Below are 14,919 nucleotides of genomic sequence, written 5' to 3' on the forward strand. Positions count from 1 at the left end.
CTTGGTGTTACCTGCGTGCAGGTCGCTCCATAACTCCGCCGGGTTCCAGTGCGTAATTGCCCGCCGCAAGCCACATGAAGACTAGGTGAGATTAGTAAGATTTTGGTTGGGGGAAAATTCTCTGTTGGGTTTTGTCTTTTGCCCATGCGTGTTGGCAGTTTAATACTTTGCTTTCTGATTGGGTATAGGTAATATATTATGGCTTCTTTGTCGGCGTTTGTGGATGCGCCCTCAGTGTCTTTCTTAGATGATTGCCAGAAGGCGCAGTTGGTCGAAATAGCAGAGCATTATAAAATTGCTGTTGTAGGGAGCAAGCGGAAAGATGAGATTAAAGCTGTCATCTTTGTTTGAGCAGGGGGTGCTGCAGAAGAGTGAGTCTGGTACTTGATTTGAATTGTTTGTGCAAAAAAACACCTTTTTCTACCCGTTGACATGCGTCTCCTTTTTGTTGTGGCCTTTTGAGCCAGGTCGCAACAATAATACATATAATCATGTCTATATAACCTCTCACACCTTGTACTTGGTTTTGAGGTTGTCTCATTTTTTTTTGGCTTGGGCGTGAGTTACCCTTCCCTCAACCCCCATTTTTGCCAAAATTGTCCTATGTAAATGAAAAGGAGAAAGCAGCAATTAAATTACATCTTGAACAATATTTATAACCTAAACGCAGGTTTCGCTAACTCAAATTTCAGTCTTTTTAAGACCACTTTGAATATTATTTAAGACCTATTTCACGGCAAGAAAGTATGAAGGAAAATTGTTATGAAAGAGATACGTCCCATAATTACTTATAAAGTAAATCTATTCATGTTCAACATAAGAACAATGACTGAACATAACAGCATAACAGTCCAGAACTGTGTTAGCGTGTTAGACAAAAAGTGTGTGTGTGAGAGAGAGTGACAAGAGCTATATTCAGAGCTCTGCTGCCTTGGCTACAATCGTTCATCGTTGCTGTTGTATGATTGGTGCTTAACTATGGTATTTAGCGTCTACAGCACCTCCGCTTTTAGGGTTGACGTAGACCCAAACGTCGCCCGGAGGTCCCCTGGTGTTGTTGCGGGAGCTGCTGCACTAGCTAACGCTACATTAGCAAAACAAATGCAAATTTATTTTGCAAAAGGTGCAGCAGGCTTCAAACACGTTCCCTCCACTGGTTTCAACCAAGCACTACATTCGATGTTTTCCAACCAAATACGGTTGAACTTACACTTCCCCATATTTATTTGTAAGTAGATTTGAAGATACATGAGTTTCTGACTGTCGCTAGCTGAAGCTTGGTTGCGAGGTTACTAGCTGGGTGTTCTCCAATAAGGGGCCGGGGGAAATAAAGTTAGTGATTACTGGTTCCATGTTGATTTATTTCAATACAGATTGTTGGGGGGAACTGAAAGGCTAAAGAGAGGCGAAGTCCCTCCCCTTCCGGTTGAGCTCCATGGGACCTTATTTCGGAAAAGTTATTCATTGAAGTCAATGGAGAGAGAAAGATTATCTTTCGATCCCGTTTGAATTGTGCCACGAATTACACACATGATGTTTGTCAATTTAAAAGATAATTTTCAAAAGTCAAAAAAATAAAAATGTGTCGTAAAACTGTGAAGTAACACTTTGTGTGAAACTGCTCAATGAACTACATCTCCCGTCTCGCACCACACATCAAGACGGCCGTCACGTTGGCACATTTCACTTCTTTCTTTCAGAATGAGGCGAAAAGTATTAAAAGAGGTGAAAATCACTACAAGTCTGGCCATGTTGAGAGCTGTACAAAAGGAGAGTTATGCCCCTTTCACACCGGCGCTTTTCCAGCTCCTGCTGGGAGCTAGAGCCTGAAAAGCGCCGGTTTTTCCTGTTCACACCGCAGCGGCGGCGCGTCATAGCTCCGGAATGCGGTTCACTTCCAGCTCCAAAAAGTTGTCGGTCCAGAGGCAAGAGCTTTGGAGCTATGACGCGGCGTCGCTTACGTCGAGGCGTGCAGGAAACCTTACTTTGACCATCCGTTCGCTGTTATTGATCATTGTGGAGAGCAGGCAGACGTTTTGTTTGTTATTATAGCAGCTATCGGATGGAATTAATACATGGGCTGTACAGGTTGTCATGTCCGACTATCACAAGTAGATTCATAATGAAAAATACGCCGGTAAAATGTGCCTGGAGAAAACGGCTTAGCAAGTAGTCAGTTTAGCTTCGGTTGCTATGCCAACATCACCCATGTTATACCAGAGAAACTTTCATAACAGCGTTGTGATGCCAAACAGCGTCAATTCAGACTGACACACATTCACTTAAGGGGAACTGGGGATATGTATCAGCTGCTTGTGTGACAGTCAGACAGTGAATACTTTAGAGCCGTGTGAGCTAACGGGAGAATAAACTCCCGTTGAAGAGCAGCCAGCACTGTAGCGGTCGGTAAATGCCGCTGAAACACATTAATAAACAATGAACCACGGCACTCTGGAGAAAAGTATAAGGTTGGAGAAGTCGTTATTTAATTTAATCTGGCTTCGTATGATTAAAAGCAACACGATCGTCGACCCGACGCAGTCCCCGGCCCGTTGTTGTGGGAGAAAATCTCTCGGCAGCTCTGGGCGGTGTGAACAGAGCGGGAGCTGAAAAGGGAAACCGGAGCTGAACCAGAAAAGCTCTCGCTAGGAGCTAGAAAGGGAAAAGCGCTGGTGTGAAAGCCGCATTAGTCGGTTCCGTAAGAGCCAGCATGCGGGACCGGGATTCTGGGATTTGTAGTCTTTCTAGTTGCGTATTTTTCATAGTCTTATATTTCAACAGTTTTACGACAAACTGTCTTTTTTGACATGGAAATTCTTTTTTAATATTGACAAACATCATATGTGTAATTCGTGGCACAATTCAAACGGGATCGAAAGATAATCTTTCTCTCTCCATTGACTTCAATACAAACGTTTTCCGAAATAAGGTCCCATGAGTCCCACCGGAAGGGGAGGGACTTCGCCTCTATTACCGTACTGGTTACTTTGCAGCCTGGACATTTCCCCCAAAACACATTTAGACGCGATCGCAACACAGAAGTACCTTTCAAATCCCATCATTTTTAAGACCTTCTAAATCATATTTAAGAGCTTTCTTATTTTTTCGGTCATATTTAAGACCTTTTTCTGGCCTTAAATTCAGATTATCAAATTTAAGACTTTTTAAGACCCCGCGGGAACCCTGTAAACAATCTCACTTGCTTCTCACCGATAACCAGGGGCGGACTGGCCATTGGGAATACCGGGAGTTTTCCCGGTGGGCCGGTACCGAAGTGGGCTGGTCGGACAATTCACTAGCCAAAACTGAAGGGAAACTGGAGGAGATAGCAGGGTTGGTGAAAATGCTAATTCGAGCTCAAGCCACCGAAGATGAAGAGATAGGAGGCGTACGAAAAGTTCCTCAAAGAGAAGCTCCTGGTGGATGAGATTGTCGGGAAGATTTACGATGAGGATCAGATGGAGAGGCAGCTGGAGAAGGTCAGAGCCACTCAGCAGCACATTGAAGAGTTCAAGAAGCACCGGGCGGCGTGGAGACACATGGAGGAGAGCAAAATGGCCAAGATCAGAGAGAGATGCAAACATGCGCATCGCACCTGTCACTGCAGCCGTATGACTTCACCGTTCGTTACAGGTCAGGGAAGACCAATATAGTGGCAGACTTTCTGTCCAGAGTGTCGTAGGAATGAGGTACTGTTCTCCTTCGGGAGAGGAAGGAGGAAATGTAACGAAGGTAACTTCGTTACTATCGACTGACGGCTTTGGGGCCTTGTAATATTGCACATGTGGGTTTGCACTTTATAAAACAACTTCCCTTTGCACAGAAATAATGTCACTTGGCACTTTAGTGGTGAACACCTACAGAGCTGTGAACACCTACACGCTGGCTATCTGTTAACCCGTGGTGTTTTGATGAATAAATGTAACAATGGTTTAGCCACCCTTGCAAACAGACCTTTATTGGTCTTGTCATATTGTCAAGAAGACTGATATATTGTGATTGTTAATAATCTTTATTTAATGTTAACTTAGCCACTGGTATCCATGTTGTGTTTGGTTACTAGAAAGTGCAACATTTTAAATAAAAACGCTTAAATCGTATGAGTTTGTCGCCATTTTGAATCGTCTTTCATCTAGGAATTCAAATAATCAAACAAGTGCATTCCTGCAGTATGCATTAGGTAGTGGTGACGTATATGTTAAGATCTTTAATGGATTCCAAATGACGCTGGTGTATTTTTTTTACTACAAGGCGTTTTGCCTCTGGGTGAGCATCCGTTTTAATTAGAGGTCAATGACTGGATCAATCAACCCATCAATCAATTATTTCACTAATCACTTGTAAAGTTATTTGTCACAGCTCACCACCTCTCAGCCATAGCCGAGGGCGACGCTGCCGTAGATCAACATGTGTTAGAGAGAAAGAGCAAAGGAAAGTCAAAGGGGTGCCATCATGAATGCAAATAAATCAAAGAAAAGTTGTCAATAACAAAATGCCAATTACAGCAAAGGTTGAGGCTGAAGAAAGAACTAGAAACAATGGATCGAGATCTATATATGGAATCATGTTCCATTGCCAAAGCAGGGGTTGGGTCGAACACTTGAAGTTGGATTGAGATCTATGGATCGGACTCCTTTGAAGCTAAGACCACAAAATTGGAGATACAACACAATCTGTCCACTCCGTGTTTTCTACTCTTGTTGTGTGGAATTAAATATTGGCATCTCACACACCCCCAGTTTTCAAATATGGACGGTTGATGCATCTTGTGTTAAAGGGCAGATACAGTCTATAATCATTTGGTTCTTCTTACATCGTTCCACACCTGATTGGGGTTGATATCAGATAATGGGCCAATGTGCACAGAAGTGAAAAAGCACCTGTTCTAAGAGGACCTGTCTCTGTTACACATTACAAAGTCTGTGAAGACAACCATGTGGGCACTGATTCCTATGACATCATAAAAGTCTATCAAAAATGTTTTAAGCAATCACTAATAGCATGGGAAAACTCCACATGCAGAACTACTGTATGGCAAGCAGTGTAGTCCAACATTGACCTAGAAAGTTTGTAAACAGTACTGACAAAGAGTCATTTTATTGTTCGCTCTTGTTTTCTCTTCCAAATAAGTAAACCAACCGGGGGTTTGTTTACAACCTCTTTGGTTGTCTAACTGTTAGTAGGTTGATGAATGGGTTTTTAATAGAAAACAAACCAATAAACAAAGAAAAGTATGTGGTTTATAGGCAAACTCTTGCACGAATAGCACCAAAATCTGCCACAGGCAATGGAAAGGTGTTCAAATGTTTAGGTTTCAAGAAGCTCAAATTCACAATAAAGGTAGGAAGTTAATCTTAAAAGGGCCTAAAGAGCAGAGTTTCTGGTTGACATGAGGTTTGCATTCATTCAGGGAATGATCTGAGTGTTTGTTCCTCTTCCTTTCTTATGCCCTGCAGAAAGGGCGTCGCCACAATCTGATTGGTTGAGAGGAGAAATGCAACAAGCTGCTCTCAATTCTTAGTTAGGAGCTGTTCCCCACACCTGGTGCAACAGGTGATCTGAATGACCTGCAATCAACTCGCTGGGACGGAAATGTACTAGCAGATAAATATGCAAAGTTGGCAACAAGAAAAAGACAAATTAGTATGAATTTGAAATATAGCAAGGCTGAGATTAAAAGCAACATCAAATCCCAATTTAAAAAGAAACTGCAGGACGAATGGGACAGAGGAGTTAAAGGTAGGGTAGGTAAGTTTGAGAAACCGGCTCGAGATCGCTAGAATTTGAAAATACACAACCGGAGAATATCTGCCACTTCCTTATAGAGCCCCTCCTCCAACACACACGAACGCGCACATGACCAATGAGGGCACGAGATAAGTTTGTGCCCCGATGTAAGGCTGACAGGCAGGTAGGCCATCCAGTTATTTTAGCCGGGCCGGCTAAAATGATTGGTCGTGCTTTTTACAGTATTACGGCTTCCACAGATGACATATTTTTATGGATTTTTTGTCAAAGCAGTATTGGCCACTCAGCCTGCATCCAAAAAGCACTCACTTCCAAAGCTACCATCGTCTGGGGAAGGCAAACTCCTGTTCATAAAGTGGATGGACAGCCGTGAAGTGACCATGTGCTCCACAGTGCATGCAGCCTTCAGCGGTCAGATGGTCCAGCGGAAAGTGAAACAGGCTGGTGTGTGGCAGACTAAGACTGTTCCCGTTCCTGACGCTGTGTTGGACTACAACCGAAGCATGGGTGGCGTGGATGTGTCTGACGCTTTGATCGGGTACGACAGCGTTCTCCACAAAACAATGAAATGGTACAAGACTTTTTTAGATGTCCGTATCAGGAAGAACTGCAGGAACTGCCATGATGCTGGCAAAAAGAAGGCGAAGACAGCTGTGTACTGCAGGGCTGCATCTCAGGTCGATTAAATGGAATCCTTGCGTCCCTCACTTGCGTCGTTTCCCTGTGTTTAGTCCCTCCCACCAGGGAAGCATGAGAGACGCAAGGAAACCACGAGAAGCAGGGAAATGAGTTTTAAGAGCAATGGGATGTCCTTTCCTCCGGAGCGTCACGTGAAGCGACGTCCGTTTGTGATGACACCGCACAGCTGATGTCTGACAGCAGCTCTGTCCCCGTTGTTTTCACACACACCCCCGCCTCTGTTAGTACACATTTACTGACATATACATGTGTATCATCTGTTGTAGACCCAAATAAATAAAATAAGAACTCATTCTCAAAAAAGATAAACACCATTCTTAAAATGTATAAACAAAAAAAGTGATTATGAAAATGTTTCCAATAAATTAATAAAATGATTTTTGACCACTTTGTTGTTCAGATATCACATATTTGTAACTAAATGATACATGAATTGAAACAAAACACAGTATAGACTGAGGAGTGAGTCCCGTGAGTTTCATGTGTTTTGTTCACTCCGCTGGGAAACTGCTCTCATGTCAAGAAGCATCAGATCAGTGCATGCGCTGCATCGTCCAATCAGTGAGCGATACACAGTAAGGGGGCGGAGCGAGTATCTGAGGATTTCATCGGAGGATGGTCTGGTGGTTCCTCGGTTATCGCTCCTCCATTATCGCTCCTCGGTCCTCGATCCTCCGGCACAAATAAGAGCCATGGGACGCTACTCAAGATGGCGCAGACAAATCAACTTCCGGTGATACCGAGGACCGAGGAAATGAAAATAGTCGACCTGAGACGCAACCCAGGAATTGTCAGGTCCCTCTGTGCTTCACTTCCAAAAATAATTGTTACCAGGAGTGGCATGACTAAATTGTAACATTGTAAAGTTTTAAATAAATCTGCAGTTGGAGTCAAACTTCATTTTGTTCAGTTTTTTTTTTTTTTTAATTGTTTTTTTTTTACAACAGTTGTATTTGGATGGAATGAATACCTACAGTGATAATTCAAAGTAATAAAATGATTTTTACAGTGAAAAAGGTCAAATGGAACTGATGGTTCCCAAATTACCCAGAGGTGAGTCCGCCTGGACTTTATTTTTCTAAACCTCTCTAAAAAGGTCAAATTTCACTTGTTTTGCATCAATGTTGGAGAAACAAGAGAAGTCAACAGAAGTAAAAAAGAGGAGGACATAGGCTGCGTCTCACTTCGGTTATTTTTCATTTCCTCGCTCCTCGGTCTCGGTATCACCGGAAGTTGATTTGTCTGCGCCATCTTGAGTAGCGTCCCAGTGGCCTTATTTGTGCCGGAGGAACGAGGATCGAGGATTGAGGAGCGATAACGGAGGAGCAATAATAGAGGAACCACCAGACCATCCTCCGGTGAAATCCTCAGACACTTGCCCGCCCCCTACACACGGCGGCGTGCGTTGACGCTTCAACGCTTCTGCCCATTCACTTTGAATGGGGTGACGTCACGATTCGCCGAACTGCATTGTGGGAGCAAAGCGTAGCTTTTTTCGCGGTGCTCGCTGCAAAAGTAGAGCAATGTTCTACTTTTGAAGCTGAGGCGGAGGCGTCAGCCAATCAAATCCTGCGTATGCAAATCTGCCAGTACAAGCGCTAGCCAATCAAACCGCGTGTATGCTGGGAGAGCCAGACCGCAGTTAATTTCCTCATATGCCAAAAAATGGAGGAGAAAATAATCGTAGCGGTAGGGAATCACCCGGTGCTTTCAGTCCCTGTTCACCTGCCGGGATACAAACCGGAGGAGCCAGGCATGGAGGGAGGTGGCAGAGACAGTGGGTGAAACTGGTAGGTTTTCGCCTGTTTGGGGAGTTTATATCCAGTGTACTTCGTTTGAATGGACAGCTAGCAGGCATAGACAGTATTTAGCCAGCATGGAATGTTGTATAAAATAGCACCATAGACATTAATTAAAAATCGCTTTTTAGACATGAATGTCTATGGTGAGATTCATACACGGGAGCCTATTTACCCGGGGGAGACACGGGAGATTCATGTGATTGGTTGTTGGTCGCGTTGCTCGCGTTAACTCCCCAAGCTCAAGACACGCCCACCGCCAAGCGGCAACGCACGCCGCCGTGTGTAGGCTGCGTTACTGTGTATCGCTCACTGATTGGACGATGCAGCGCATGCACTGATCTGTTGCTTCTTGACATGAGAGCAGTTTCCCAGCGGAGTGAAGAAAACACATGAAACTCACAGGAGTCACTCCTCAGTTTATACAGAGTTTTGTTTCAATTAATGTATCATTTAGTTACAAATATGTGATATATCTGAACAACAAAGTGGACAAAAATCATTTTATTCATTTATTGGAAACATTTTCATGATCGCTTTTTTCGTTTTACATTTTCATTTATTGTCATTTCCATTCAGTCAGTCATTAAGTACTATTTAAAATGTTAATTTGCTACATATCCACACAAACAAACAAAGTGTGCAATCCAATGAATGTTAATCTAACTGGGTTTTGATAGATAACATATCTCTTTTTCTTCTCTCAATTATTTTATTTATATTGTGCACTCAAATCAATATTAATCAAACTATTGTTCGTTTATACATTTTAAGAATGGCGTTTATCTTTTTTGAGAATGAGTTATATAACTTTATTTATTTGGGTCTGCAACAGATGATACAAATGTTTATGTCAGTAAATGTGTGGCGGGGGTGTTTGTGAAAATAACGGACAGAGCTGGCTGCTCTCAGCCGATCAGCTGTGATTCATCACAAACGGACGTCGCTTCACGTGACGCTCCGGAGGAAAGGACGTCCCATTGCTCTTAACCTGTTAAGCACCAAGCCTGTTTTTCATGTTTCAGGCTAGAAAATGACATGCCCAAAACAAATGACTACAACTTAACTTCTAAACGGGTTATATGAATAATTTCTTTTATCAAAGCAAGGTTACATCTGTGAGTTGGATGTAGAAGTGTCAGAATCAATATAAATGTTTTTTATTTTAAAGAAAATTCAGATTTTACATAGTAAAAAACTGTAAATTATAGTGTCCGTCCAAAAATTATTTGTTACAGATAGTGAAAACTACCCTTGGATGATGGGTTAGTAAACTAAAAGCTTTAGGAATCCAAAGTACAACATATAATAAGTACCCTGTATCAAGATTGATGCAAAACAAGTGACATTTGACCTTTTTAGAGAGGTTTAGCCAAAACCACCCCACCTCTGAGGTGATTTGGGTGAAAATGTTTTATTTTCCATATCTCTGGCCCCCCTTGCTCAATTTTGATGGTTGACACCTCTTTCTGACCGTTAGAGCCAATAGAATCGAAGGGGGAGGCTCACACACACACATTGTGAAGAGAAAAGGTGGGGGCTGCGCACATGTAAATGTAAAGCAGAATGGAGCTACATTCTAGCTCTGGCATTTGGAAACGAAAAAGCAGTTTTATTGCTTATGGATTATCAGAAATCATTTCAAAGAGGGCACAGATACATTGGATGAACCTATGGATTAACTGCAGCATCGTTTTTTTTATCGTTTTAATGCCATTGAAGACCAGTTTTGACCAAGGTAAGCCATGTTAGCGTTTCTAGCTACCTAGCTCCACATGTTATGATGTACGCTTTCGTTTATAGCGTCGCAAATGTTTATCACTGAATGTTGAGGTGGGCACCACTAGATTCAGTGTCTCCAGGACACCAAAAACGAGTGGTTGGCTGTGCATCTAGGATAAGTAATAAGGGAGTTATTGTGAGTTTAATTCAGAGGCTGAGTGTTAGCAGTGTGGGTTTTTTTTGGAGAAAAAAAATTAAAAAGATCAGTTAGCTGAGTTTCTTCCTGTTACATGGATATAAAACATTCATAGTTTATTAAATATTAAGATCCCTTAGACGTTGTTTCCTGCAAATGACGCGTTTATCCGCCCGGTACCAGGCGGATGGTGCGTAACAGGTTAAAACAAATTTCCCTGCTTCTCGTGGTTTCCTTGCGTCTCTCCATGCTTCCCTGGTGGGAGGGACTAGACACAGGGAAACGACGCAAGTGAGGGACGCAAGGATTCCATTTAACCGAAGTGAGATGCAGCCATCATTTCAAGAATGAGATTTGGTCACACAGGGCTAAATAACACATTATTCATTATGAAAAACATGCAACAGGCAAATGTGGATATTGTGGTCATTATGACACAGTGGAGCACATTTATTTTTGCAATGTCCCAAATACCATCAAGAACGTATACTGCTAAAGGAAGCACTGAACAGAAATCAAACAGGATTAAATATAGTAAAGATTTTGAGAAGGAGTTCAGGGGATGTAGCATACAGGGTAGTATTTGGTTAAGAATTTAGATTAACACCCTGCTGATCCACACTCCATTTCAGAAGGTGGCGGTAAATGCACCTAAAAGCTGTTTGCCAACCGCCATTAAACAATAGAACAAGAAGAAGAAGAACTCAGTGGAGCTGCGTCTCACTTCGCTTAACTTCCATCCTTGCGTCTTACGGCCCCTACACACGGCGGCGTGCGTTGCCGCTTCAACGCTTCTGCCCATTCACTTTGAATGGGGTAACGTCACGATTCGCCGAACTGCATTGTGGGAGCAAAGCGTAGCTTTTCTCGCGGTGCTCGCTGCAAAAGTAGAGCAATGTTCTACTTTTGAAGCCGAGGCGGAGGCGTCAGCCAATCAAATCTCGCGTATGCAAATCTGCCAGTTCAAGCGCTAGCCAATCAAACCGCGTGTATGCTGGGAGAGCCAGACCGCAGTTCATTTCCTCATATGCTAAAAAATGGAGGAGAAAATCATCGTAGCGGTAGGGAATCACCCGGTGCTTTCAGTCCCTGTTCACCTGCCGGGATACAAACCGGAGAAGCCAGGCATGGAGGGAGGTGGCAGAGACAGTGGGTGAAACTGGTAGGTTTTCGCCTGTTTGGGGAGTTTATATCCAGTGTACTCCGTTTGAATGGACAGCAGGCATAGACAGTATATTTAGCCAGCATGCAATGTTGCATAAAATAGCGCCATAGACATTAATTAAAAATCGCTTTTTAAACATTAATGTCTATGGTGAGATTCATACACGGGAGCCTTTTTCAAGCCTTTTTACCCCGCTGGCTGAGAGCCCCCCCCTCCGCTACGCGCCGTTCGTTAGATGAGGCTGATCTCTATTTAATAAAGAAAGGAATTGAAAACACCGGAATCAAAAGTTATAACAATTATCTGAGTTTACTAGTAGGAAACAAAACACGTATACAAGTTTTACAGAGTACTCCGGACTTCAGGTTTGTGATGCGGTATACAGGAATTCTAGACCAGCGAGTCAGCAAACAAGAGGCACGGTCTTCAGGTTTGTGATGCGGTATACAGGAATCTAGACCAGCGTTTCAGCAAACAAGAAGCATTTTACATACAAAAACAACAGTATTCATATTCATATTTTGGGGCGGAGATGTGTTGACTTCTTCCTTCCCATTTTACTCCGAAGCGAATTAGAGAGTCCGTGGGGAGGAGCTGTGTGAGCTGCTCACTCCCCCAGGTGTTTTTACTGGTTGGATTCACTTCTGGTCGGGTCCAATACAGCGAATCAGAGTTCTGACCTGAACGTGAGATTCTGAAGTTCCACAAGGGCAAAGTCAATCTTATCTCTGCACCGATATCCACTCCCTTACTTTCCCATGAAATATTTCACATAAACTATTCCTTCTCACACAATTAAACATTGAGCACAGATATAATGATGCCCAAAAAGAACCTTGAAAAGAATATGTGTGTGTGTGCTGGTGGGAAGGAGGTGTATGTGTGTGTAACAGGATCTCTGGGTCAGTGAGTTGTAAGTGAGAAGACAATATCTATAAATGTGATTACTTAAAACAGTTCAAACAATACATGTTCACTAAAATACAATTAAAAATAATACATGTTTACTTCAATACAGTTTAGAATCATATCTGTTTACTTCACCCCCTTCCCATCACAAACTTTACACAGACCCCCCCTTCCAATTATCAACTCCTGTCTTGTTTCCGCAAACTCTTGTGTCCTGTGCAGCTAAAAGTTTTGCAAGCCCCCGTTCGTTTAGTACCTAAAATAATAGACATCGCGGCTTTTTCCAGCTGACAAACCCGACTTTCTGGTCAATTCTTCTATTTTCCAGCCCTTGGGGAGAGACACGGGAGATTCATGTGATTGGTTGTTGGTCGCGTTGCTCGCGTTAACTCCCCAAGCTCAAGACACGCCCACCGCCAAGCGGCAACGCACGCCGCCGTGTGTTGGCGCCGTTAGTCCCTCCCACCAGGGAAGCATGGAGAGACGCAAGGAAACCACGAGAAGGGAGAAGAAGCAAGGAAATGTGTTTTAAGAGCAATGCGAGCTTTCCTCGGAGCGTCACGTGAAGTGAGGTCTGTTTGTGATGACGCCGTACAGCCGATTGTCTGACAGCAGCCAGCTCTGTTGCCGTTTTATTCACACACAAACATACATCTCTCTTTTTATTTTAATGGGTTCATAATAAAAATGTATTGGAGATCATGAAAAATGTTTCCAATAAATTAATAAAATGATTTTTGTCCACTTTGTTGATCAGATATATCACATATTTTTAACTAAATCACACGTTAATTGAAACAAAACACTGTATCAACTGAGGAGTGACTCCTGTGAGTTTAATGTGTTATTTTCACTCATGTTAATCCACTGATTGGATGATTGCGCATATATATATATATATATATATATATATATATACACATATATATGTATATGTATGTATATATATGTATATATATATACATATATATGTATATGTATGTATATATATATATATATGTATGTATGTATGTATGTATATATATATATATATGTATGTATGTATGTATGTATATATACATACATATATATATATATATACATATATATACATACATATATATATATATATACATATATATACATACATATATATATATACACATATATATATACATATGTATATATATACATCGTTAGCGCTCTTCTCGTTTGCGGGCCGGCTAAAATGATTGGTCGTGCTTTTTACAGCGCTACGGCTTCCACAGATGACTTTTTTATGGAATTGTTGTCAAAGCACTTAAGATATTCATTGCTATCGGGATGTTAAGAGCATTCCATGGAATATAACAAAAAGTGTATCTCGAGCCAGTTTCTCAAACTTACCTACCTCACCTTTAAGATAAATGTACACAATTATAGCTATGACGTTACCACACACAAAGGATTGGACACAAAAAAAAAAAAAAATGCTTTTAGAAGGACCCTCTAACTTATGAGAGAACAAACAGTAGCAATAAAAGGAACAAAAGAAAAACGTAATTTGGTGAAATACATCAAATTATTACAACAAAAAGCACAGAAAATGAGTAGGAAACCGTACTAATTATAACTCAAACAAAAAAAAGCAGTACATGAAAAACAATAAGGGAAAAAAAACAGGAACAAAAACCCCATACGCGTCTAGAAATAACTAGAACAACATTTAATGCGAGGAAAATGCACTTTTAAAAAGGTTCTTAGTATACTGAGTTTTCAATTACATGTACCTTTGATGTTCCATATCTGTACAGCACATTATCATTCAGCTCAGTTCAAATATTAAAGTCACTATTATTGTCGTCCATTCACTTTGTCGCATCACTGTTCAAAAGTGCTTCAGTACATAGGTCGGTAGTGAACGCATTACTGTTTTAACGCACCTTAGTAAACTTCAGATTTCATGATTGTTTCTTTGGCTCTCCCGTCTCCGGTCCCAAGGTCCGTCACTGTAAAGAGTCCCCGGGGAAACGGCGAATCCTCTTTTATCGTTCCGGATGGGGTTAAAAGAGCAGGTTGGAGGCAGGGGTGGTTTATTATCATGTACATTGATCTTGTTGGTTTATAATGTTTTTCATTTCATACATTAATTAAGTATAATTTAAGTAATGGATGTTTGTTATTCTCAACTAAATGTTTATTGTTATTTAACTGGTTTCCTTATCTGAGCTTACCATCTCTGCACATGCCACCCCTTTTGATGGTACGGTCCAATTGATGGGTCTATAAAAGGTGGCATGTTAGGCTCATTGGGAGGAGGAATAGTGTGGGAGACAGTCATTGGGAATATTGATGTTGTCAAACATGTACCAAGGATGAATAAATTCCCACACCGGGTTGTATCAGAACGTTCTGCCTCTGTCTCCTTACTTGGTCGGGCCGCTCACTTGTCAGCTTCACACACACCAAGGCTTTTCCCGTTCTAGCTCCGTGCTAGAGCTTTTCTGGTTCGGAACCGGTTCTTCGGTTCAGCTCCCGCTCTGTTCACACCGCTCAGAGCCCGACTGGTGCTGCGTCATTGTTTGCGTCATGATGTAACCGTTTGCGTGCCTGCTTCATAAAGCCAAACCGCGCGGAAACCCCTCACATCGACAACAACAACAATGGCCGATTGTGTTGAAGCGCTACTCGTTTTGGTTTTGCTCTGTCGAAACGAAATGGGA

The sequence above is a fragment of the Trematomus bernacchii genome, unplaced genomic scaffold (genome assembly GCF_902827165.1).
Source record: "Trematomus bernacchii unplaced genomic scaffold, fTreBer1.1, whole genome shotgun sequence".
NCBI classification, from domain to species: domain Eukaryota; kingdom Metazoa; phylum Chordata; class Actinopteri; order Perciformes; family Nototheniidae; genus Trematomus; species Trematomus bernacchii.